At 43.4% G+C, this 25,013-nt stretch overlaps 1 long non-coding RNA gene across 1 annotated transcript in view; it reads right to left on the bottom strand.

The window, feature by feature from the left end:
* The window catches only part of LOC115841213 (uncharacterized), a 198,552-nt gene extending 173,638 nt beyond the window's left edge, over window positions 1-24,914 (bottom strand). Inside the window, exons 1-2 of the long non-coding RNA XR_009560712.2 lie at window positions 24,777-24,914; window positions 18,487-18,617 (exon numbers count right to left, since the gene is read on the bottom strand). This is a non-coding gene — a long non-coding RNA (uncharacterized lncRNA). The remainder of the gene's footprint in view (window positions 1-18,486; window positions 18,618-24,776) is intronic.
* Between the last annotated feature and the right edge of the window lie 99 nt (window positions 24,915-25,013).

The raw sequence follows: 25,013 nt of genomic DNA, 5'->3' as shown, positions 1-25,013 counted from the left end.
GAATTAGAGTTACCACCTAGTGTCATTTCCTGTCAGCTTAAAGGACTATATGTATTATTTCTAGAAAAAAAATCTGTCTATAAAAAATAAGGTTATTGGAGAGACCTTCAAGATGGCAGAGGAGTAAGACTTGGAGATCACCTTCCTTCCCACAAATACATCAGAAATACATCTATATGTGGAACAACTCCTACAGAACACCTACTGAACGCTGGCAGAAGACCTCAGACTTCCCAAAAGGCAAGAAACTCCCCACGCGCCTGGGTAGGGCAAAAGAAAAAAGAAAAAACAGAGACAAAAGAATACGGATGGAACCTGCACCACTGGGAGGGAGTTGTGAAGGAGGAAAAGTTTCCACACACTAGGAAGCCCCTTCACTGGCGGAGATGGGGTGTGGTGGAGGGGAAGCTTCGGAGCCACGGAGGAGAGCACAGCAACAGGGGTGCAGAGAGCAAAGCGGAGAGATTCCCGCACAGAGGATTGGTGCCCGAACAGCACTCACCAGCCTGAGAGGCTTGTCTGCTCGCCCGCTGGCTGGGACGGGTGGGGGCTGGGAGCTGAGGCTCTGGCTTCTTCAGTGGTCAGATCCCAGGGAGAGGACTGGGGTTGGCTGCATGAACACAGCCTGAATGGGCTAGTGTGCCACAGCCAGCTGGGAGGGAGTCCAGGAAAAAGTCTGAAACTGCCTAAGAGGCAAGAGACCATTGTTTCAGGGTGCGCGAGGAGAGGGGATTCAGAGCACCGTGTAAACAATCTCCAGAGATGGGTGTGAGCTGTGGCTATCAGCGCAGACACCAGAGATGGGTATGAAAAGCTAAGACTGCTGCTGCAGCCACCAAGAAGCCTGTGTGCAAGCACAGGTCACTATCCACACCTTCCCACCCAGGAGCCTGTGCAGCCCACCACGGCCAGGGTCCCGTGATCCAGGGACAACTTCCCCAGGAGAACACACAGCACGCCTGTTGCAATGTCATGAGGGCCTCTGCCGCCGCAGGCTCACCACACATTCCATGGCCCTCCCTTCCCCTGGCTGGAGTGAGCCAGAGCCCCGTAATCAGCTGCTACTTTAACCCCGTTCTGTCTGAGCGAAGAACAGACACCCTCAGGCGACCTACATGCAGAGGCGCGGCCAAATCCAAAGCTGAACCCCAGGAACTGTGCAAACAAAGAAGAGAAAGGGAAATTTCTCCTAGCAGCCTCAGGAGCAGTGAATTAAATCTCCACAATCAACTTGATGTACCCTGCATCTCTGGAATATCTGAATAGATAATGAATCATCCCAAAATTGAGGTGGTGGATTTGGGGAGCAACGATATCTATATATATTTCCTTTTTCTCTTTTTGTGAGTGTGTATGGGTATGCCTCTTCATGTGACTTTGTCTGTATAGCTTTGCTTTTACCATTTGTCCTAGGGTTCTGCCTGCCCATTATTTTGTTGTTGGTGGTGGTGGTTTTGTTTTCTAGTACAGTTTTTGGTGCTTTTCATTGGTGGATTTGTTATTTGGCTTGCATGCTCTCTTCTTTCCTTCTCTTTTTTCTTTTTTTATTACTTTTAAATTTTTTTCATTTTTAAAAATTATTTTTTATTTTTAAATTTAATAACTTTATTTTATTTTTTCTTTCTTCTTTTCTTTTTTTCTCCTTTTTCTTCTGAGCTGTGTGACTGACAAAGTCTTAGTGCTCTGACTGGGTGTCAGGCCTGTGCCTCTGATGTGGGATAGCGTAGTTCAGGACATTGGTCCACCAGAGAACTCCCAGCTCCACATAATATCAAACAGCGAAAGCTCTCCCAGAGATCTCCGTCTCAATGCTAAGACCCAGCTCCACTCAACGACCAGCAAGCTACAGTGCTGGACACCATATGCCAAAAAAGTAGCAAGACAGGAACACAACCCCACTTATTAGCAAAGAGGCTGCCTCAAATCATAATAAGATCACAGACACCCCAAAACACACCACCAGACAGGGTCCTGCCCACCAGAAATTCAAGATCCAGGCTCATCCACCAGAACACAGGCACTAGTTCCCTCCACCAGGAAGCCTACACAACCCACTGAACCAACCTTAGCCACTGGGGGCAGACACCAAACACAACGGGAACTACGAATCTGCAGCCTGCGAAAGGAGACCCCAAACACAGTAAGATAAGCAAAATGAGAAGACAGGAAAACACACAGCAGATGAAGGAGCAAAGTAAAAACCCACCAGACCAAACAAATGAAGAGGAAATAGGCAGTCTACCTGAAAAATATTTCAGAGTAATGATAGTAAAGGTGATCCAAAATCTAGGAAATAGAATGGAAAAAATACAAGAAACGTTTAACAAGGACCAGAAGAACTTAAGGGCAAACAACCAATGATGAACAAAACAATAAATGAAGTTAAAAATTCTCTACAAGGAATCGGTAGCAGAATAACTGAGGCAGAAGAACGGATAAGTGACCTGGAAGATAAAATAGTGGAAATAACTACTGCAGAGCAGAATAAAGAAAAAAGAATGAAAAGAATTGAGGACAGTCTCAGAGACCTCTGGGACAAAATTAAACTCACCAACATTCGAATTATAGGGGTCCCAGAAGAAGAAGAGAAAAAGAAAGTGACTGAGAAAATATTTGAAGACATTATAATTGAAAACTTCCCTAATATGTAAAAGGAAATAGTTAATTAAGTCCAGGAGGTGCAGAGAGTCCCATACAGGATAAATCTAAGAAGAAACACACCAAGACACATATTAATCAAACTATCAAAAATTAAATACAAAGAGAAAATATTAAAACCAGCAAGGGAAAAAAAACAAATAACACACAAGGGAATTCCCATAAGGTTAACAGCTGATCTTTCAGTAGAAACTCTGCAAGCCAGAACGGCATGTCAGGACACATTTAAAGTGATGAAAGGGAAAAACCTACAACCAAGATTACTCTATCCAGCAAGGATCTCACTCAGATTCGATGGAGAAATTAAAACCTTTACAGACAAGCAAAAGTTCAGAGAATTCAGCACCACCAAACCAGTTTTACAACAAATGCTAAAGAAACTTCTCTAGGTAGGAAACACAAGAGAAGGAAAAGACCTACAAAAACAAACCCAAAACAATTAAGAAAATGGTAATAGGAACATACATATTGATAATTACCTTAAATGTAAATGGATTAAATGCTCCAACCAAAAGACATAGACTGGCTGAATGGATACAAAACCAAAACCCACATAAATGCTGTCTACAAGAGACCCACTTCAGACCTAGGGACACATACAGACTGAAAGTGAGGGATGGAAAAAGATATTCCATGCAAATGGAAATCAGAAGAAGCTGGAGTAGCAATTCTCATATCAGACAAAATAAACTTTAAAGTAAAGATTAGTACAAGAGACAAAGAAAGACACTACATAATGATCAAGGGATCAATCCAAGAAAAAGACATAACAATTGTAAATATTTATGCACCCAATAAAGGAGCACTTCAACACATAAGGCAAATGCTAACAGTCATAAGAGGGGAAATCAACAGTAACACAATCATAGTAGGGGACATTAACACCCCACTTTCACCAATGGACAGATCATCCAAAATGAAAATAAATAAGGAAACACAAGCTTTAAACGATACATTAAACAAGATGGACTTAACTGATATTTATAGGACATTCCATCCAAAAACAACAGAATACACTTTCAAGTCAATTGCTCATCGAACATTTGCCAGGAAGGATCATATCTTGGGTCACAAATCAAGCCTTGGTAATTTAAGAAAACTGAAATCGTATCAAGTATCTTTTCCAACCACAATGCTATGAGACTAGATATCAATTATTGGAAAATATTTGTAAAAAATACAAACACATGGAGGCTAAACAATACACTACTTAATAACCATGAGATCACTGAAGAAATCAAAGAGGAAATCAAAAAATACCTAGAAACAAATAACAATGAAAACACGATGACCCAAAACCTATGGGATGGAACAAAAGCAGTTCTAAGAGGGAAGTTTATAGCAATACAATCCTACCTCAAGAAACAAGAAACATCTCAAATAAACAACCTAACCTTACACCTAGAGCAATTAGAGAAAGAAGAACAAAACAAATCCCCAAAGTTAGAAGAAGGAAAGAAATCATAAACATCAGATCAGAAATAAATGAAAAAGAAATGAAGAAAACAATAGCAAAGATCAATAAAACTAAAAGCTGGTTCTTTGAGAAAATTTTAAAAATTGAGAAAACATTAGCCAAACTCATCATGAAAAAAAAAGGGAGAAGACTCAAATCAATAGAATTAAAAATGAAAAAGGAGAAATAACAGCTGACACTGCAGAAATACAAAGGATCATGAGAGATTACTACAAGCAACTATATGCCAATATAATGGACAACCTGGAAGAAATGGACAAATTCTTAGAAAAGCACAACCTGCCAGAACTGAATCAGGAAGAAATAGAAAATATGAACAGACCAATCACAAGCACTGAAGTTGAAACTGTGATTAAAAATCTTCCAACAAACAAAAGCCCAGGACCAGATGGCTTCTCGGGCAAATTCTATCAAGCATTTAGAGAAGGGCTAACATCGATCCTTCTCAAACTCTTCCAAAATATAGCAGAGGGAGGAACACTCCCAAACTCATTCTACGAGGCCACCATCACCCTGATACCAAAACCAAACAAAGATGTCACAAAGAAAGAAATCTATAGGCCAATATCACTGATGAACATAGATGCAAAAATCCTCAACAAAATACTAGCAAACAGAATCCAACAGCACATTAAAAGGATCATACAACATGATCAAGTGGGGTTTATCCCAGGAATGCAAGGACTCTTCACTATACGCAAGTCAATCAATGTGATACACCATATTAACAAAGTGAAGGAGAAAAACCATATGATCATCTCAATAGATGAAGGAAAAGCTTTCGACAAAATTCAGCACCAATTTATGATAAAAACCCTCCAGAAAGTAGGCATAGAGGGAACTTATCTCAACATAATAAAGGCCATATATGACAAACTCACAGCCAAGATCGTTCTCAATGGTGAAAAACTGAAACCATTTCCTCTAAGACCAGCAACAAGACAAGGTTGCCCACTCTCACCACTATTATTCAACATAATTTTGGAAGTTTTAGACACAGCAATCAGAGAAAAAAAAGAAATAAAAGGAATCCAAATCAGAAAAGAAGTAAAGCTGTCACTGTTTGCAGATGACATGATACTATACATACAGAATCCTAAAGATGCTACCAGAAAACTACTAGAGCTAATCAATGAATTTGGTAAAGTAGAAGGATACAAAATTAATGCACAGAAATATTTTGCATTCCTATACACTAATGATGAAAAATCTTAAAGAGAAATTAAGGAAACACTCCCATTTACCACTGCAACAAAAAGAATAAAATACCTAGGGATAAACCTACCTAAGGAGACAAAAGACCTGCATGCAGAAAACTATAAGACACTGATGAAAGAAATTAAAGATGATGCAAACAGATGGAGAGATAAATAATGCTCTTGGATTCGAAGAATAAACATTGTAAAAATGACTATACTACCCTAAGCAAACTACAGATTCAGTGCAAACCCTATCAAACTACCAATGGCATTTTTCACAGAACTAGAAAAAAAAATTCACTATTTGTATGGAAACACAGAAGACCCACAATAGCCAAAGCAATCTTGAGAAAGAAAAACGGAGCTGAAGGAATCAGGCTCCCTGACTTCAGACTACACTACAAAGCTACAGTAATCAAGACAGTATGATACTGGCACAAAAACAGAAATATAGATCAATGGCACAGGATAGAAAGCCCAGAGATAAACCCACGCACATATGGTCACCTTAGTTTTGATAAAGGAGGCAAAAATATACAATGGTGAAAAGATCTCCTCTTCAATAAGTGCTGCTGGGAAAACTGGACAGCTACATGTAAAAGAATGAGATTAGAACACTCCCTAACACCATACACAAAAATAAGCTCAAAATGGCTTAAAGACCTAAATGTAAGGCCAGACAGTATAAAACTCTTAGAGGAAAACATAGGCAGAACACTCTATGACATAAATCACAGCAAGATCCTTTTTGACCCACCTCCTAGAGAAATGGAAATAAACAAATGTGAGGTAATGAATCTTAAAAGCTTTTGCACAGCAAAGGAAACCATAAACAAGACCAAAAGACAACCCTCAGAATGGGAGAAAATATTTGCAAATGAAGCAACTGACAAAGGATTAATCTCCAAAATTTACAAGCAGCTCATGCAGCTTGTATGAAAAAAACAAACAACCCAATCCAATAATGGGCAGAAGACCTAAATAGACATTTCGCAAAGGAAGACATACAGATTGCCAACGAACACATGAAAGGATGCTCAACATCACGAATCATTAGAGAAATGCAAATCAAAACTACAGTGAGATATCACCTCACACCAGTCAGAATGGCCATCACCAAAACATCTACAAACAATAAATGCTGGAGAGGGTGTGCAGAAAAGGGAACCCTCTTGCACTGTTGGTGGGAGTGTAAATTGATACAGCCACTATGTAGAACAGTATGGAGGTTCCTTAAAAAACTAAAAATAGAACTACCATACGACCCAGCAATCCCACTACTGGGCATATACCCTGAGAAAACCATAATTTAAAAAGCATCATGTACCACAATGTTCATTGCAGTTCTATTTACAATAGCCAGGAAATGGAAGCAACCTAAGTGCCCATCGACAGATGAATGCATAAAGAAGATGTAGCACATATATACAGTGGAATATTACTCAGCCATAAAAAGAAACGAAATTGAGTTATTTGTAGTGAGGTGGATGGACCTAGAGTCTGTCATACAGAGTGAAGTAAGTCAGAAAGAGAAAAACAAATACCGTATGCTAACACATATATATGGAATCTGAGAAAAAAATGGTTATGAAGAACCTAGGGGCAGGACAGGAATAAAGACGCAGACGTAGAGAATGGACTTGAGGACATGGGGAGGGGCAAGGGTAAGCTGGGACAAAGTGAGAGAGTGGCATGGACTTATATACACTACCAAATGTAAAACAGATAGCTAGTGGGAAGCAGCCGCATAGCACAGGGAGATCAGCTCGGTGCTTTGTGACCACCTAGAGGGTGGGATAGGGAGGGTGGGAGGGAGATGCAAGAGGGGGTAGATATGGGGATATATGTATATGTATAGCTGATTCACTTTTTTATAAAGCAGAAACTAACACACCATTGTAAAGCGATTATACTCCAATAAAGATGTTAAAAAATATTAAATTAAATTTTTTTAAAAATTAAAAATAAGGTTATTTTGGCTTTACAAAATACTAGGTATCCCATCCTACAGGCAGGTACAAAGATAAAATGGGAAGAGTACAAATATTTTATTTATATCTATTAATTTCTGGAAGATTCATTCTCTTATGTGGTGTCTAGACATACTCTGGAAAATTTAACTGTAAGGTGGCCAAGTTCTTGGGTTATCAGTCCATCATTTTCCTTCAACCTTTGTGAGAGTAGGTTGGATATTTCTTTCTTAAAAGTATTTTTTGAGGGCTTCCCTGGTGGCGCAGTGGTTGAGGGTCCGCCTGCAGATGCAGGGGACGCGGGTTCGTGCCCCGGTCCAGGAGGATCCCACATGCCGCGGAGCTTATGGGCCCATGAGCCATCGCTGCTGAGCCTGCGCATCCGGAGCCTGTGCTCCGCAACGGGAGAGGCCACAACAGTGAGAGGCCCACGTACCGCAAAAAAAAAAAAAAAAAAAAAAAGTATTTTTTGAAAGGAAATCTTGCTTTAGAGATTACTTTGCTGCTTTCTTTTGGATCTCACCACCACCACCTCAAGTTAAGAAGGGGAGTCCCAAGATAACTCAGAATAATGGAGGTTGCCTTTCAGATGGGGAGGCTGACATCTGTTTCTTCCCCAGCTGCTGAGCTGCAGAAATTCACAGACCAATCCTGTCTCTTGGGTGCAACTTGAGAGAGTTGTTGGTAAAACTTGTCCTCAGGACTTTGGAGTGTTGGTGAAGATAATGACTGATGACTTCTCCCACCTAGATGAACTTGTAGAGCAGAGGCTGGTATAGCAGCCTGAAATGGCAAGATGAAGAAAGAGCAGTGGTGAAGACAGTTTGCATGTCCAGAGTTTGGTGGAGTGAGAGGGTTTGGGTTTTCCCAGGGGCCAAGTGGATGCCACAGAAGGCATCCAGCTGGAAGAATCTTAAAGGTCTTGACCCAAGTGGACAATCTGTCAGGTGAGGACACTAGGGGTAGGGGTAACCCCTGTGGTAGAAACTGAGGCAGTAAGTAAGTGAGCTGAGGAGTAAACACTGAGGAATTCAGTGCTCTTGGGATCATGGACCATCAGAATGACCCTATATTCCCTCTGGTACTCTTCCGTACTGCTAAACCTGTGCAAAGATCTTGCTGTTATTAATGTCTTGGTTTCACTCATTTGCATTATAAGGTTCCTGGGGATGCTTGTCACCTTGTTTTGTTCAAAATGTAGTCTGTGAAGTTTTTCTTTTGCTATCATAATGGTTCTATTTTTAAGACAGTATTTAGAGAAATCAAATCTACACCATCATCACCTTGCCATGACCTGTTAGCCTAATACTGACTTTTTGAAGAAACAGTGCTAGTTGACTTGTAGAATGTCCCATGTTCCATGTCATCTGATTGTTTCCTATGATCTCATCTCAACTTTTCTTTTCTCTCCTGTATTTTCTACAGACTTGAAGTTAGGTACAGAAGTTTGATCAGTTTTAGGTTAAGCATTTTTTTAAATTTATTTATTTTATTTTTGGCTGCATTGGGTCTTTGTTGCTGTGCACAGGCTTTCTCTAGTTGCAGCAAGCGGGGGTTACTCTTCGCTGCGGTGTGCGGACTTCTCGTTGCGGTGGCTTCTCTTGTTGCAGAGCACGGGCTCTAGGTGCACGGGCTTCAGTAGTTGTGGCATGTGGGCTCAGTAGTTGTGGCTCATGGGCTCTAGAGCGCAGCCTCAGTAGTGGCACATGGGCTTAGTGGCTCCGCAGCATGTGGGATCTTCCCGGACCAGGGCTCGAACCCGTGTCCCTTGCATTGGCAGGCGGATTCTTAACCACTGCACCACCAGGGAAGCCCAGGTTAAGCATTTTTAACACAAATACTTAATAACTGCCAAGAATATTTCATAGGTGCTACTATGCAACCCCCTATTTAGGATGCAATTAGCAAATAATTTGTAGAATAACATTTTGGTTCTATGTGAGCATCTTGTTCAAACAACCTTTTATCAAATGCATTTAACATCTGCTACGGACTGAATGTGTCCCCCCCAAATCCATATGTTGAAATCCTAACCCTCAATGTGATAGTGTTAGGAGGTGGGGCCTTTGGAAGTTGATTAGGTCAGGAGGGTGGAGCCTCATGAATGGGATTGCTGCCCTAGTAAGAAGAGACCAGAGGGCTAGCTTGCTCCTTTTCCACCATGTGAGGATACAACAAGAAGTTCAGCTAGCTACAACCCAGAAGTGGGCCCTCACCAAGAACCCAACCATACTGGCACCATGAGCTCCAATTTCCAGGCTCCAGAACTGTGAAAAATAAAGTTCTGTTGTTGATAAGCCACTCAGTTTATGGCATTTTGTTTTAACAGCTTAAGCTGACTAAGGTAACATCTCTTGAGGTTCCTTACCTGAATCAATTATCTAATTCTTTCTCTATTTATTGGGTGGCATTCTTCTATAAATAATTGCTGTAGTGAATACTGTGTTGCTCCACTCAAATCTCTTTTTTGGGGCCAATACATTATCCCCCAGTTTCTGGGAAAATCAGCTACTGACCTCACAACTATCTCTCTCATTGGGAACTGCCCTCAGCTACAGGCAACTGCCTCACTCAAAGTTATGCCCTCACCTCCCCACCTCTGCTCAGGGAGCAGGCAGTATTAAATGAGTGTCTTATGCAGGAACACAAAGGTCCAGCCTTCCATTTGGGACAACTCTGAAGGGCCATCCCAGCTCCAGAGCTCCCTGTAAGACTGTCTGAGGCCTCAGTTGCAACTGCATTGAGGGTAAATTCTCCCTCTGTCCAATCCTATCTTCCTCAACCTCTTACAGATGTTTCTCCCCAATAAACCTTCTGTATGTAACTTTCCATTTTTGTTAACCCAGAACTCATTCTAAGACAACGACAAAGAGCTTTCTTCTCTTTTTCTTTCATCTTTTTTTCATTTGACTGTTTTTGGAGTATCAGTGTGAACTCATGGTTTTGTATTTATTTAATGTATTACAACAAATTGCAGCCATTTTCATCTTGGTGCTCAAATGATCAAATGTGGCCAGTGAAGGCCCTTCATGATGCCTCCTATGTCCTTTAGACATTAATCTTTTATTTATTTATTTATTTATTTAGCGGTACGTGGGCCTCTCACTGCTGTGGCCTCTCCTGTTGCAGAGCACAGGCTCCGGACGCGCAGGCTCAGCGGCCATGGCTCACGGGCCTAGCCGCTCTGCGGCATGTGGGATCTTCCCGGACTGGGGCACGAACCTGTGTCCCCTGCATTGTCAGGCGGACACTCAACCACTGCGCCACCAGGGAAGCCCTAGACATTAATCTTTAAGTGTGTCTTTTCTAGCACAAGAAGATAACCTATGCTCATCATGTATTCTTCTAGGTCCAGACCCAGAATCAGATATTTCTCTAAAAATCTCTGGTTCCCTTTTAGTGGGAATGGTGGTTAAAGATCAAGATCTGGGCACTAGGGATAAAATGTTTTCTTTTAATTTCATTTTCTAAATGTCTTTTTGCTGGTATACAGAAATACAATTTACTTTTGCATAGACATTTCACTATGGTCACATTAGAATTAGAACCAAGTTCTCCTGAATCTCAGTCTCTATTAGTTAGAAATATTTTCAGCTGCAAATAATGGGAAGCTGACTCACAATGGCCTGGGAAAAACAAGATGTTTAGTTAGCTCCTCTAATAAGGAGTCTTTTGATAGCCAGTCTGGGACTGATGCAATGGCTCAATAATCCTGTCAGGGACCCAGATTGTTACTATTTAACCACTTCTTAGTTTGTTCTCATGTTTCTTTTCTTGTTCTTACAAAATGACTGGGCTCCTACCAGATATTATCTATATTCTAGGCAAAAATAAGCAAAGATAAAGAGGTTAATGGTAAAAAAGTTTTCTCCTTTCCAGGCTTTGTTTTTTTTAATTTGAGAAAGATGCCCTCTCCATATAATTCCACTTAATCATTAATGGACAGAACTGTCACGAGTCCAACTCAATATAAGGTAGGTGAGAAAACTGAGGGGTTTTATTTCTTAACTTCCAATAACTGTTAAAAGGAGGGAAAGTTAGAAGGAGTCAAGAATGGATGTTGAAAGTACCTCTTGTGGTATCTGCACTAAAGCCAACATTCTTCCCACTAGATAATTCCGTTAGGTAAAACTTTGACAAAGTGTGACAAAGCTTGATTCATGTAAAAAAGGATTCCTTTGAACAAAAAGACCTCAAAGTACTTATATTTAGTATGTGTATCTGAAGACAAGATACGCTATAAAAAATGTGATCCTTGTTCACTGGAGAAGAATTTTTATTTAGTTTTCTCAATATAACTGAGGTATAATATTAACATCATGTAAGAAAAAATTCTAACAAAAGATGAATTACTTGTTTTGGACCAACTATCCCAGGGAAAACAACTAGAAAACCTGGGGAAAATATAAAAACAACTGTTTGAAGGCATCATAGAATCATAGGCATTAAGACTTTGTACAGCTAAGACCCAGAAGTAGAAGGAAGCCAAGAACGGCTGGCTTTCCTCTCAAAGTGATCACCATTCTGCGCATTCTACAAGTGAGAGCTGCAACTCAGCGATTTCAGCACTCTCGTGGTCGTTGAAAGTTCAGGGCATGCCAATGCAGAGAGGTCTTTATAAACACTCCAAGATTTTAACTGGAATAAGTGTGAACTGAAATAGATCATTCCTAGGAACGAAGCTTGGACTTAAATTAGCTCAATACCTGACTGGATTAAGGTGGGAGGTCACAAATAAATTAATATCAGGAATGAAAAAGGGAATATCACCACAGATCTTACAGACACTAAAAAGGTCATTAGAAAAGATTATGAAAAGCTTTTACTAAAAATATGAAACTGAGATGCAATGAGCTAAATTCTAAGGAAATACTGTAACAAACTGACACATGAGTAGAGAATCTAAATTTTCCTGCATCTATTTATAAACATTTAATCCATAATTTAAAACTTTTCCATACAGAAAACTCAAGGTTCACATGGCTTACTTGACAAATTTTATCAGGGAGCTAAGGAAGAACTAACACCAATATTACACAAACTCTTCCAAAGAAAAGGAACTCTTTCAGGGCTTCCCTGGTGGCGCAGTGGTTGAGAGTCCACCTGCCGATGCAGGGGACACGGGTTCATGCCCCGGTCCGGGAAGATCCCACATGCCGTGGAGTGGCTGGGCCCGTGAGCCATGGCCGCTGAGCCTGCGCGTCCGGAGCCTGTGCTCCACAACGGGAGAGGCCACAACAGTGAGAGGCCCACGTACCGCAAAAACAAAACAAAACAAAAAGAAAAGGAACTCTTTCAAAGAGAAGAATGAAGGGCACCTTTTCCATCTCGTTTTATGAGGTCAGCATTACTTTGATCCAAAAGCTGACAAGAACATTACAAGAAAGGAAAATTTAGTTCACTCTTTTTCATGACATTCTAAATGAAACATTAGTAAATTAACTCCATAAATATATTAAAAGATAATAGGTCATTAGTAAACTGGGTTTATTCTGGGAATGTAATATTCATAAATCAATGAATGCAATGTTATAATGATAGAATAAAGAAGAAAAATCACATCTCAATAGATACAGAGAAGGCATTTAATAAATGTAACATCCATTCATATTAAAGCCTCTTTGCAAACCAGGGATAGAAGGAATCTTTCTTCAACTGGTAACTGATATCTATAGAAATTCTATAGCAAGGATTTTTTTCTTCCAAATGTGACAGGTTATCTTCTCTCATACCAATTCTTTGGCTGATAGAAACTATGAAAACTAGACAAAACACCAAAAGATCACAGCTTTTTAAAGGCATCAGAGATAAAGCAAGGAAACCAGCATTAGAGAGGTCTAGATGATTAAGTAAAGGGAAACACACTGAGGTGAGCTGCTTCTTTCTCCCTTGAGGCATTTGTCAGTTCCTAAGCTGTGTGGAGCCAAGGTGAAGAGCCAAGGTGAAGAGCAGAAAATAGCGATTCATAGCTTTGAGAAGTCTCATGAAGTAGGGCACAAAAATTGGATTTACTGTTTGTTATTAAGGCAGCCAAGACTTGAAGGTCAAGATCCAACAAAAAAAAAAGGAACCACAGAAAACTGAGCTCCAAATTGTGAGCATAGTTCAATTTCTAAACTACACAAGACAAGATGTCATGAAGTCAAGCAGAAAGCAGCAACTAAAAAGCTAAAAACTTAAGCAGAGCTTTTGGAAGTCTCATAGTAATAGAGACAAAAACTAGAAAACTAGAGATCAGGGTCTACCAGGCTTTCAGGTAAAAGTCCTGAATGGCTTTGTCCTAGGAGAGGCAAACCAGTTATACATCAGCCCTCATGAAGATGAAATAGATTCTCAGATCATCTTAATCCTTTTCTAAAATTTATTTATTTATTTATTTAATTTATTTTTGGCTGCGTTGGTTCTTCATTGCTTCGCACGGGCTTTCTCTAGTTGCGGCGAGCAGGGGCTACTCTTCGTTGAGGTGCGTGGGCTCCTCATTGTGGTGTCTTCACTTGTTGCTGAAGCATGGGCTCTAGGAGCATGGGCATCAGTAGTGTGGCACGTGGGCTCAGTAGTTGTGGCTCACGGGGTCTAGAGTGTAGGCTCAGTAGTTGTGGCGCATGGGCTTAGTCGCTCCACAGCATGTGGGATCTTCCCAGACCAGGGCTCGAACCCATGTCCCCTGCATTGGCAGGCAGATTCTTAACCACTGCGCCACCAGGGAAGCCCTCATCTTAATCCTTGATGGACCAAGGTTATCTGCTTCTACTATATCTGGCCCCCAGGAGAAAAGTAAATTATTTCTAGAGGATGAAACATTATCCAGAGAAAATTTTTAAAACACTTCATATACAATTTCTGGCATTCAACAACAAAAAAATATCACAGGCATGCCATGAATCAGATGAAGGAAACCAAGATAAAACAGGTGATATAAATAAACCCAATAGTGATCCAAATATTTGAGTTATCAGACACAACTTTAAAAAAAAAACTATGATTACTATGTTCAAGAAATTAGGTGACAGGGACTTCTCCAGCGGTCCAGTGGTTAAGACTTCACCTTCCAAAGCAGGAGGTGCAGGTTTGATCCCTGGTCAGGGAGCTAAGATCCCACATGCCTCGCAGCCAAAACAACCAAAACATAAAACAGAAGCAATATTGTAACAAATACAATAAAAACTTTTAAAATGGTCCACATAAAAATAAAATGAAATTAGGTGACAAAATTATTGACATTAGAAAGAATCACATGGGGATTCTAGAACTAAAAAACACAGCTTAAATTAAGCACTAAGTAGATGTTAGATATAGCATAATAGAAGTTTAGTGAACTGGAAATGAGTTAGCAGAGACTATTCAGGCTGGAGCATTATGAAAAAAAGGAACGAAAAATAATGGAAGAGTGTAAGAGACATGGAACATGGTGTAAAGGTTCAATATATGTTTAATTGGAAGGAATACCAGATTGAAAAGATACCAGAATTGACAAATGATATCAAGCCACTGACTCAAAAAGCTCTACTAATCTCAAACAGAATGAATACAAAGGAAATCATAACTAGGCACATCATAGTCAAACTGCTGAAAACAAAAGAGAAAAAAGGAAAATCTAATTGCAGCCAGAGAAAAAAGGCACATTACATTCAAAGGAGAAACAATAAGAACGGCAACTGACTTTTCAACAAATACAATTAAATGATATCTTTAAAGTGCTGAAATAAAATAACTGCTAACTTAGAATTCTATTCTCAAGGAAAATATCCTTTTAAACGAAGATGAAATAAAGCTGATTTCAGAAAAACCAAAACTGATATAATTAATTGCCAGCAGACCTACACTAAAATAAACACTAGAGGGATTTCTTAAAGTTAGGAAATAATGATGCTTAAAAAATAAAAAGTGAAAGCGTTATGAAGAATAAAGAGTAAATATGTGGATAAAACTATATGAACACTGACTGTATTAAGCAATTATAATAATGCATAGAGAGACTTAAAATATATGTAGAATTAAAATTCAGGTCAACAATAGTATAAATGATAAGAGGGGATTGACCTAAAATATTTTCTATCATTGAATTGTGGAAGAAGCAGTAAAAGTATTAATCTACAGAAGACATAAATTGAGGCATGTATGTCGTAATCTCTAGGGTAACCACTAAAATAATAATTAGGGGGCTTCCCTGGTGGCGCAGTGGTTGGGAGTCCACCTGCCGATGCAGGGGACATGGGTTCGTGCCCCGGTCTGGAAAGATCCCACATGCCGCAGAGCGGCTGGGCCTGTGAGCCATGGCCACTGAGCCTGCGCATCTGGAGCCTGTGCTCCACAATGGGAGAGGCCACAACAGTGAGAGGCCCGCGTACAGCAAAAAAAAAAAGAAAAAAGAATAATTAAAGACTGCAAAACTAACAGGGCAATAGAAGGGAAATGGAATGATAAAAGTTAATCAAGGGACTTCCCTGGTGATGCAGTGGTTGGGACTCCGTGCTTCCAGTGTAGGGGACATGGGTTCGATCCCTGGTCGGGGAACTAAGATTCCGAATGCCATGTGGCACAGCCAAAAATTAAAAAAAAAAAAAAAAAAGTTAATTGATTCATCTAGACAAATTATCCAATCTCTCAGATTCCTTCAGCCCTTCATGGTACCAGTCTTGGGAGAAGCCTTACTATTTCCATGAAGTGTCACATTTTTACATGCACCTGACTTTCTCCAAAAGTCCTCTATCTGGTACACTGAATGATGATAAAATCTGAGGGGTTGGGCTGCATCAGCTGCCACAGTGGTGTCCGGATTTGAGGGGCCCTCTCTTGTCCCTTTCTTTTCATCTTTAAAGCTCAAAGTAGGGTTTCCCTGGTGGCGCAGTGGTTGACAGTCTGCCTGCCGATGCAGGGGACACGGGTTCGTGTCCTGGTCCGGGAAGATCCCACATGCCGCGGAGCGGCTGGGCCCGTGAGCCATGGCCGCTGAGCCTGCACGTCTGGAGCCTGTGCTCCGCAACGGGACAGGCCACAACAGTGAGAGCCCAGTGTACCGCAAAAAAAAGCTCAAAAGTAGAGTAAACGAGAGATCTAACAACAGGCAGCCTTGTCTCTCAGCCTCAATTTTTCATAGTGACACAGCCAAATTATCTGCCCATTCAGGTGTGCATCTGTGGCCCCTAGACATTTTAACTACACAGTGACTAGCCACCAAGAAGCAAATGAACTGCCCATTCAGCAGTGTTTCTGGGACCTATAGACATTGTGGCCATACAATCATAAGGCCATAAGTTCACATGGCCTGCCAGTTCAGGGGCATTTGTGGCCCACAGAAAATGAGGCCATTCAATCATTAGCACTACTGGTGATTTGTCCTCAACCCCAGAGAGGATGCTTCCCACCCCTCAAGTGAAACAGTTCAACTTTTCTGCCATGTTCATTCCACATTAGGTACCACTGTCAGGCAAAGGGCTCAATCACCAGCAAGCATCATTGAGGCAGGCTGGGTCACAGACACATGGATCAGCACAAAGCACAAGTCTCACATTCTCTCGTTATCCTGTAGAGAGACATGCTTGGGTTGGGTGCAGCTGGACCAGGACCACCCCTGACAATCTTCCTTTTCACAGCATGAGCATGAAAGTGCCATTGTAAGCAGAGGAAAAGTATTTGAGCTCAGGTGCCAGATGTTCAGGGGAATGCTGAAAATGACAGCTGCCCAGCAACCTTGTGGGAAGTTGAGATCATGAGCAGCCCCTCACTCTATCTGGGGGAGGAGGAGCCACTGGTCCCGCCTAGCCCACTGTCAGGCCACCCAGAGAAAGCCTCTTATTATTCCACGTATAATCCTTTTTGTCTCCCAACACGTTCTTTGGAAAGAGTTCTATGGTGAAATACATTTGGAAAATGCTGTATTTTTTTTTTTACCTTTTTTTCCACCTTTTTTTTTTTTTGCAGTACGCGGGCCTCTCACTGCTGTGGCCTCTCCCGTTACGGAGCACAGGCTCCGGACGCGCAGGCTCAGTGGCCATGGCTCACGGGCCCAACCGCTCCACGGCATGTGGGATCTTCCCGGACCGGGGCACGAACCCACGTCCCCTGCATCGGCAGGCGGACTCTCAACCACTGCGCCACCAGGGAAGCCCCTGGAAAATGCTGTATTTTACAGACCTTTTGGGAGATCTATATAGTATCCTACCTACATAGTATCCTAGTGGTTGTAGAAGTCTCTCCATTAAAAAAAAAAACACATCTAAACAATGTTTCCCAAGTTTTTATGATCATAGAACCTTTTACTCACATCATGATTGTTAATAAGCTAGAGAACCAGTGTTTCATGGAAGACATTTTGTGAAATGCTGACCTAGGGCAGGCATAGCAAATAGGTTTCAACATAATTACCAACTCTGATTGGTAGAGGTAGACTAGAACATACTGTTGAGAAGAATTCTAAGAGCCTGTCTGACCTTGACCAGAAAGAGTAACATTATTTTTTTTGAATTTTATTTTATTTTTTTATACAGCAGATTCTTATTAGTTATCTATTTTATACATATTAGTGTATATATGTCAATCCCAATCTCCCAATTCACATTATTGACAAACGATAGCTGCCGTGTATGTAGAATATAATGGCAGCATAAGGGCAACAGATTTGCCAGTCTTGATCTAGGTTCTCTAGCTTTATTTTCTCTGGCAAAAGATTCCTCTAGGTCAGAATCGGTGACTTAAGAATTCCTCCAACAGGAACACAACTTGGGAAATGTGAGTCTTCATTCATTATAATTTGCTCATGTTCACTGAGTCTTTACTGAGTAGACTGGTCCCTCAGGAAGGGAAGAAAATTCTTTCCATTGAAAGGAATGCTCTCAGAGGTGTCATATAAAATAAATCCTGGAATCCATCTCCAAGCTCAGTACCCAGGAGGATGCTCTTTACCCGAATGCCCCCATGACTACAGCCTTGGCCTCTGAGGTCAGGGGCATTTGGGCAGAATCTAGGAATTTCTCCCAACTCTCTGAAGCCTCCTTGGCCCTAACACCTATGAATGTTTTGGGCTTCTCCACTGTGAAGCTGCTCAGGGCTTTGGAGGCCAGTACTTTGCACTTGAGGATCTGCTGTCTGAGATGTGGGTCTGTGTGTATGTACCCGCACATCTATAAGAACATACATGTACAAGTGTGTACAAAGATAGTGGGGAGCACAAATTAGGGCTCACTTGATATCCATAGGGTCCAGGGCCAGGAGAAGAAGACAATTCCATGACACAAACCACTGTTGCTTGCCTCAGCAGTTGATGCTTCAGTTTGCAGAGTGACACTGGAGACATCGGCAGGGATCAACTTCAGTCTGGAAGGAGGAAAAGGGAGACAAATCTTTCCATTTTAATGGGATTTTCAAAGATGTGCCAGGTATTGTCTGTTGGCACTCTGCGACATTCCCATTCCCATCCCCTCTCCTGTACTGCCGGGGCTGGAAGCATTGAGATTACATTTCTCAGACTTGCTTGCCAATGTGACCTCTCTGCATGAAATTTGGAAGAAGGGAGTTAGAAACCATACTTTTCCTCTAGCAGGAAGAGTAGGCAAGTATTTTTCAGCAGATGTGAGTTTTGTTTGGTTTTAATTTTATTTAAGTATAGTTGATTTACAATGTTGTATTAATTTCTGCTGTAAGCAGATGTGAGTTTTGCAGCACCTGCTAGACTCCTTGCTATGCTAATCACCCAACCACCCTGGGGCCATGGGACACCTGTGCTGTCAGCAATGGTTTTCTGCAGTTTTTTGACCTCTGGGTCTCAGAAAAAACTTCCTGACTTTCTGTACCATGGTGATCCTGAAAGCTAGTGGTGGCTCCTGACTTGTGCTCCTCCATTCTCTTTCTCACTTCCAGGAATGATGACAACTAGAGTGCCCTGGAAGCCATGTTGAAGAGGGCAGAGATGCCAACAGCCTCGATCTATATGGAGGAACACCACCGGTCAATATGGACTACCCATGGTTGATTCTTATGTGAGCAAGAAAGGTTGTGTCTGAGCCATTATATTTTCCATCTAATTATTCCAGTAGTTTGGCTTACCCAGACTAATACAAGAGTTGTAGCATGTATCTAGTTACTGGTAGTCCCTGGGGTTGTAGACAGGGGTGTGCTTACAAATAGTGTCTGACCATCAGAGAGACCTCTGTGGGTCCGTTTTCCCCAGAGTGGTGCCTGCATGGGTATGCAGACCTATGAGGAGAGCTATTGGGGTTGGCCCAAAAGTTTGTTCCGGTTTTTCTGTAACATCTTATGGAAAAACCCAAACAAACTTTTTGGCCAACGCAATATTTTGACCTTTTGACCTGGGCTCAGTATAGCTGGGTCCTCTTGGGCAGCTGAGACCTGTGTTCAGTACAACATGGAGACAAGGAGTCCTAGAATGGAGATCACCCTGGTGGTTCTTATAAAGTCTTAAATAATCCATCATTGAACAATGCCCATTCCTTTACTATTCTCTTCCCCCAGAAGCTCCTGTGCAACAGGAGGGAAGGAGGAGAGGGGCACATTGGCTGGGAAGTCAAGTGGAACAGGTCCCAGTCTCAGCCTGTTAACAACTCCCTGAAGCATCCTCTCCCTCCACGGGCCTCAGAGTCTTCAACCCCAAAAGGGAATTAGTGAGGGGTCTCACTAGTGAGATCAGAGAGCACCCCAATCCTACTCCCTCATCACTGTGTCTCCATGTGTGCGTGTGTGCGTGTGTGTGTATGTGTGTGTGTGTGTGTGTGTGTGTGTGTGTGTTCCAAGCAGAAGTCATAGCTGCTAAACCAGAGGGTCCGTAAAACCTTATTTGGACTCAAAGTGTGTTCTGAGGACCAGCATATTAGCACCACCTGGGAGCTTGTGAGAAATGCAGACACTCAGCATCCCCAACAGAACTGCTGAATCAGAAGCTGCAATTTAACAAGATCCCTAGGGGAACCCTATGTAAATTCAAGTCTAAGATGTACTGCTCCAGAGGACGGGGGGAAAAGACAAATCACCTTGAAATATGAATGGGATCTGGAGTCAGGACACCTAAATTCTAGTTTGAGTTCTGCCACTTACTCCACAAAATTCACCAAGACATGTAAACATCCAGATCCTTTTCTTAAATGACGATGTGCTCATGACTACTGAATGGTATAGAAGTCAAGGGTATGCATTCTGGAGCCAAACCGCCTAATCTTAACTCTTTATTTCATTTACTAGCTGTGAAGTGTTGGATAACTCACTTGACATCTGTATGCTTCAGTCTGCCGATCTGGAAGGTATGGTATAATAATAGTGAGGGATTCTACTGATAATTTTAAATTACAAATGAATATAAATAACATAGCACAGTGCCTGGCATAGTCTAAGTCCACAGTACATATTATTATACTCTGGCTTATTACAACATCTTTCAATAACAGAAAGAGACCTTGAAAGTAGAATCGTCATCAGCTAGCTGAAGTCTTCCTCCTTTGGGGTTTATTGTGGTACACACACTTCTCAACTAACAGACACAGTCATCCAAAGACTAAAGCTCTAACCTCTGTGCCACCTGACAGTCATGTGATTGGCTTCATGCCAACATATTGGAGCCATCAACCAGTTCCCTGGGGTGGATTCCCATTTTGTCTATTCCAGCCCCATTCACTCTGCACACTCTCCTGCCTGTGGGAAATCTGCAGAGGCAGTGGCACACACAGCGATGCAGTGCAGCAGGAGATGAACACTTGCAACTGGCCTTCCCTTTCCTACAGGAACTCACTCAGTTCAAAGAGCAGAACGCCATCAAGACATTGCTTGATGGACCTGTCACCTCAGTCACTGCAGGGAAAACTTCCAGGAAGAGGCAGTACCAGGGACCCTCAGCAGAACCCTGCACCACAGCAAGACAGCAAGCTCCCTCAGCTGCCGCCCACTGCAAGTACTCAGGACCTCTGCTCCTCGGAGGCGGGAAAATCACAGCAGTGCCCTCCGGCTGCTGCTCCTCAGGTCTGCAACCTCCACACAAACACCAAGCAAGTGTACTGCTGGGGGCGGAGTCACACTGTGTTCATGAGGTCCACCCACTGGGATGGTTGAAACAAACCAACCTCAGAATCTACAGGAACAGTATGTTCGGGTTCCCCAGGACCACCCTCAGGCTTAAAGATTCCCTAGAAGGACTCGGAACTCAGAAAAGCTGTTAGTTCTTTTCAGAGTCTGTGAGTCCTGCTGAGCTGTTATATACAGAATTATTATTATTTTTAAAAGAAATTTATTTATTTATTTGGCTGCACCAGGTCTTAGTTGTGGCATGCGGGCTCTTTAGTTGTGGCATGCGGGCTCTAGTTCCCCGACCAGGGATCGAACCCAGGCCCCCTGCATTCGGAGCATGGAGTCTTAACCACTGGACCACCAGGGAAGTCCCATACACATAGTTAGGATTTATGACAGTGAAAGTAAAATCAGCAAAGGCAAAAGGTGCAGGGGTGAAGTCCAGTGGAAACCAGTGGTGAGATCCAGTTGTCCTCTCCCAAAGGAGTCACATGGACAATGCTTAATTCTCCCAGAAATGATGTGTGACAACACATGCAAAGTGTTGCCAGTCAGGGAAGCTCACCCATGCCTAGGGGTCCAGAGATTTGACTGGAGGTCAGTCGTGCAGGCATGCAGCTTCCACGTCACTCACTTTAGCTACTCGGTCTACAGCCCCCAGATGTCAAACTAATACAGCACAGCCGAGGGCCTCAGACATACAAAACAGACCCTCACCATACGTCACACCATTAGCATGAAGCACCTGGTCAGATGGAACAGAGGTGCCTGGATTACAGAAATACCCTACTAGGCAGAACACGCCAGGCTCTTTGTGGTGCTCTCCCAGGAGTGGGGCAAGGACCAGTCTTCCCGAGACAGGCTTTTCCTGGAACGTAAGGGCTTGAGTAACCTGGGCCTGCTGGGGTTACACTTTACAATGAATTTTAACTTAGAGGCCTAATTGCCATTTAAAAACATGTTTTCAGGGAATTCCTGGCGGTCCGGTGGTTAGGACTCTGTGCTCTCACCGCCAAGGGCCCGGGTTCACTCCTGGGTCCTGGGCAAAAAAAAAAAAAAAAAAAAAAGACGTTTTCAGTGGTGACCCTGGGCAAGGTTGGTGGCGAAGGGGAGGGAAGCACACAGTGCAGGAAGGAGCAGCATTGGCACCAGCACGCCCCCTAGTGTTGGGGAGAGGACAGCAGAAACTGCCACGGTAACCAAGCAGGACCCTAGAGGCCTTCCCGGGACAGACCCCTCCCATGTCCTCCACCTGCTTCTCATCTGTAGAAAAACTCTAGCCTCCTTGGTCTTCCCCAAGTTTCAAAGAATAATTTAATCAGAGAAGTGAGAAAAGGCAGAAACAAAGGAAAACAGTCAAGCAAGACAAAATAATAGTTTAGCCATTAAACAAAGTCAAGGACCTTTAGTTCCTCCCCAAGGGCTATAGATAATATCCGGAGCCATATCCTGTGAGCTGTTTTGCAGAAACTGAAATCCCCATCAGGTGGAAGACCTTAACTGCATGCTGACCACAAGCACTTAGACCCCAGACTGGTTGGAAGCAGAAGGTTGATGAGGTTGACTCCCAGATTACCTCACCAGCAACCAATCAGAAGAATGGCCATCAGCTGATCACACATCCCACCACCTCCTGCCTCACTCTGTCTTTAAAAACCCTTCCCTGAAAGCCATCGGGGAGTTCAGGCCTTTTGAGCACTAGTTGCCTGGACTCCTTGCTTGGTGCCCTGCAGTACACGCTGTACTTTCCTTCACCACGACCTGGTGTCAGTACATAAGTTTTATGGGGTGTGGGTGAGTGGACCCAAGCTTGCTTTGGTAATACCACCACTTACCAGGTGCCTGCCTTAGGACACATTCTGGGCTGGGGGCGCTAGAGATGTTCCTTTAAACAATCCTGACAGCCCGTTGGGATGTGCGGTCTTTAGCTATGATGTAGAAGAGGCCCAAAGGGCCAGTAAGTGGTGGAGGCAAGCCTTCTCTTCTACGGATCGGTAGATCCCAACAGCTGGGCAGAGTGTGGGCTGGAAGAACACCTTGGCATGTTTCTTGGTTCCTGGATGCCCAAGTCACACTAGGACATGCTGGCACGGCATGAGCAACAACTGCACGCCCTTCGCCAGCCCCTTCTCTTTCTGAGAAAGCACTCATTCCTGCAGTCAGGATATGGGGAGCATCTGACCAGGGCCAATGACCAGGTCTTTCTGCAGCTGGGGGTTTCTCTACTGTCCTCAGGACACTGTCATACTAACTCTATTAACTTTCTCCTGCCTCCTGACAGTGGTGTCAGAAAAACTTATCAGGTCACCTCTCTCCTGGAAATAAATAGGTTAGCATCCCTAAACCTGGCCAACATTTAAGAAGGTACAAAGAATCACAGTGGGGGGCAAGTCCCCAGTCACGTGCCTGACAGAAAACACACTCTTCTCCCGGGACTTCTACACAAGACTGGGACAGAGTCACTTCCCAGGAGAACTCCAGGTTGTAGATCTGGGCAATGATTCATCCAACCAACCTGGGAATATCACACATGCCACCACCTCCTCAGAGGCGAAAGGGAAAGACAGGGAGAAAGCAGTATGTTCAGATGGAAGAGTAAATAAATGTATGTTGGCTTCCATGACTGCTTTTGTCACTTGCTTCTCTCAACAGTGCCTGGCACCTGTTGGCTGTAGCACAGAAGGAATTGGGTGTACTGAGCCCAGACCCTGCCTTGACCAGCCCAAGGAGTTCTGCTTGGTGACCAGGCGGGTACCACAAGCACACGGCACACCCTTGGCCTCTTTCCCCAGACCCCGACAGGGAACAGAAAACTTTCCTCAAGGGCACTACAGAACTTTTAGCAGGCCATGTTGCCACTGGCTGGCATCGTCAGAGAAACAGCTCTCCCTCCACTTTATGCTGTGCTTTCCAACCGGCAAAGCCCAGATTCTCCAAGGATCCCCAAGGTCCCAGAAACCGGAGTTCCTCGATTTATTTCAGGAGAATCAGGCATCATGGTTTCCCCTCATTTGTGCATGCTGCCTGCCCTGCAGCACAACTCCCAGCCCCTCCTCCATGCTGCTTCCCCGACTGAGCCTGAACCCTGCTCCCCGACCCCAGGCCTGAGACCGGAGTCCGGCTCCGACGGCTCCACCCCGCGCCCAAGATAGCCGCGCCCATGTGCCGCCGTGGAGGCATCAGGCACGACTACCGGTATCTTATTCTGAGGATCTAAAGAAAGAGGAGAGCGTGCTTTGGAAGATGGAGGGGCGGGAACTCCCCAGGGAGCACAGCAACAAGGAGGCCGGGCCGCGCGGGAGAACGGACTGGGAGAGCGGGCCTCGGCCTCGGAGGCGGCGGACTCGGATCGCCACGACAGTCCGCGCGGAGCCCGCTCGCCTCCCGCCGCCCGACACGCCTCCCCAGATTCTCATACGACTCGTCGCGGAAAATGCTCGCACGCTCTCGTCGCTCCAATCTAACCTCAGAGGGAACCACGTCAGAATCCTTTGTCCCCGAAAGGCGCCGTGTTGCCCATTGGCTGTGTTGCACCCCCGCCCCCAAAGCCCGCTCCTGCTTGTGCACAGCGCTCGGGCTCCCGGGGCGACGGCGAGCGGAAGTGCCCTGCTGACCCCGAGGGCGGTGCCAGTTGACGCTTCCGGTTGTTATCTGCCCTGAGACCTCAGGTTCCTGGCGGTGGAGTAAGGGGAGGCGGAGTTG

This window comes from Globicephala melas, chromosome X (assembly GCF_963455315.2).
Source record: "Globicephala melas chromosome X, mGloMel1.2, whole genome shotgun sequence".
Lineage (NCBI taxonomy): Eukaryota > Metazoa > Chordata > Mammalia > Artiodactyla > Delphinidae > Globicephala > Globicephala melas.
Note: the sequence above shows the minus strand (reverse complement) of the source record. Positions and strands in the feature narration are given on the sequence as shown.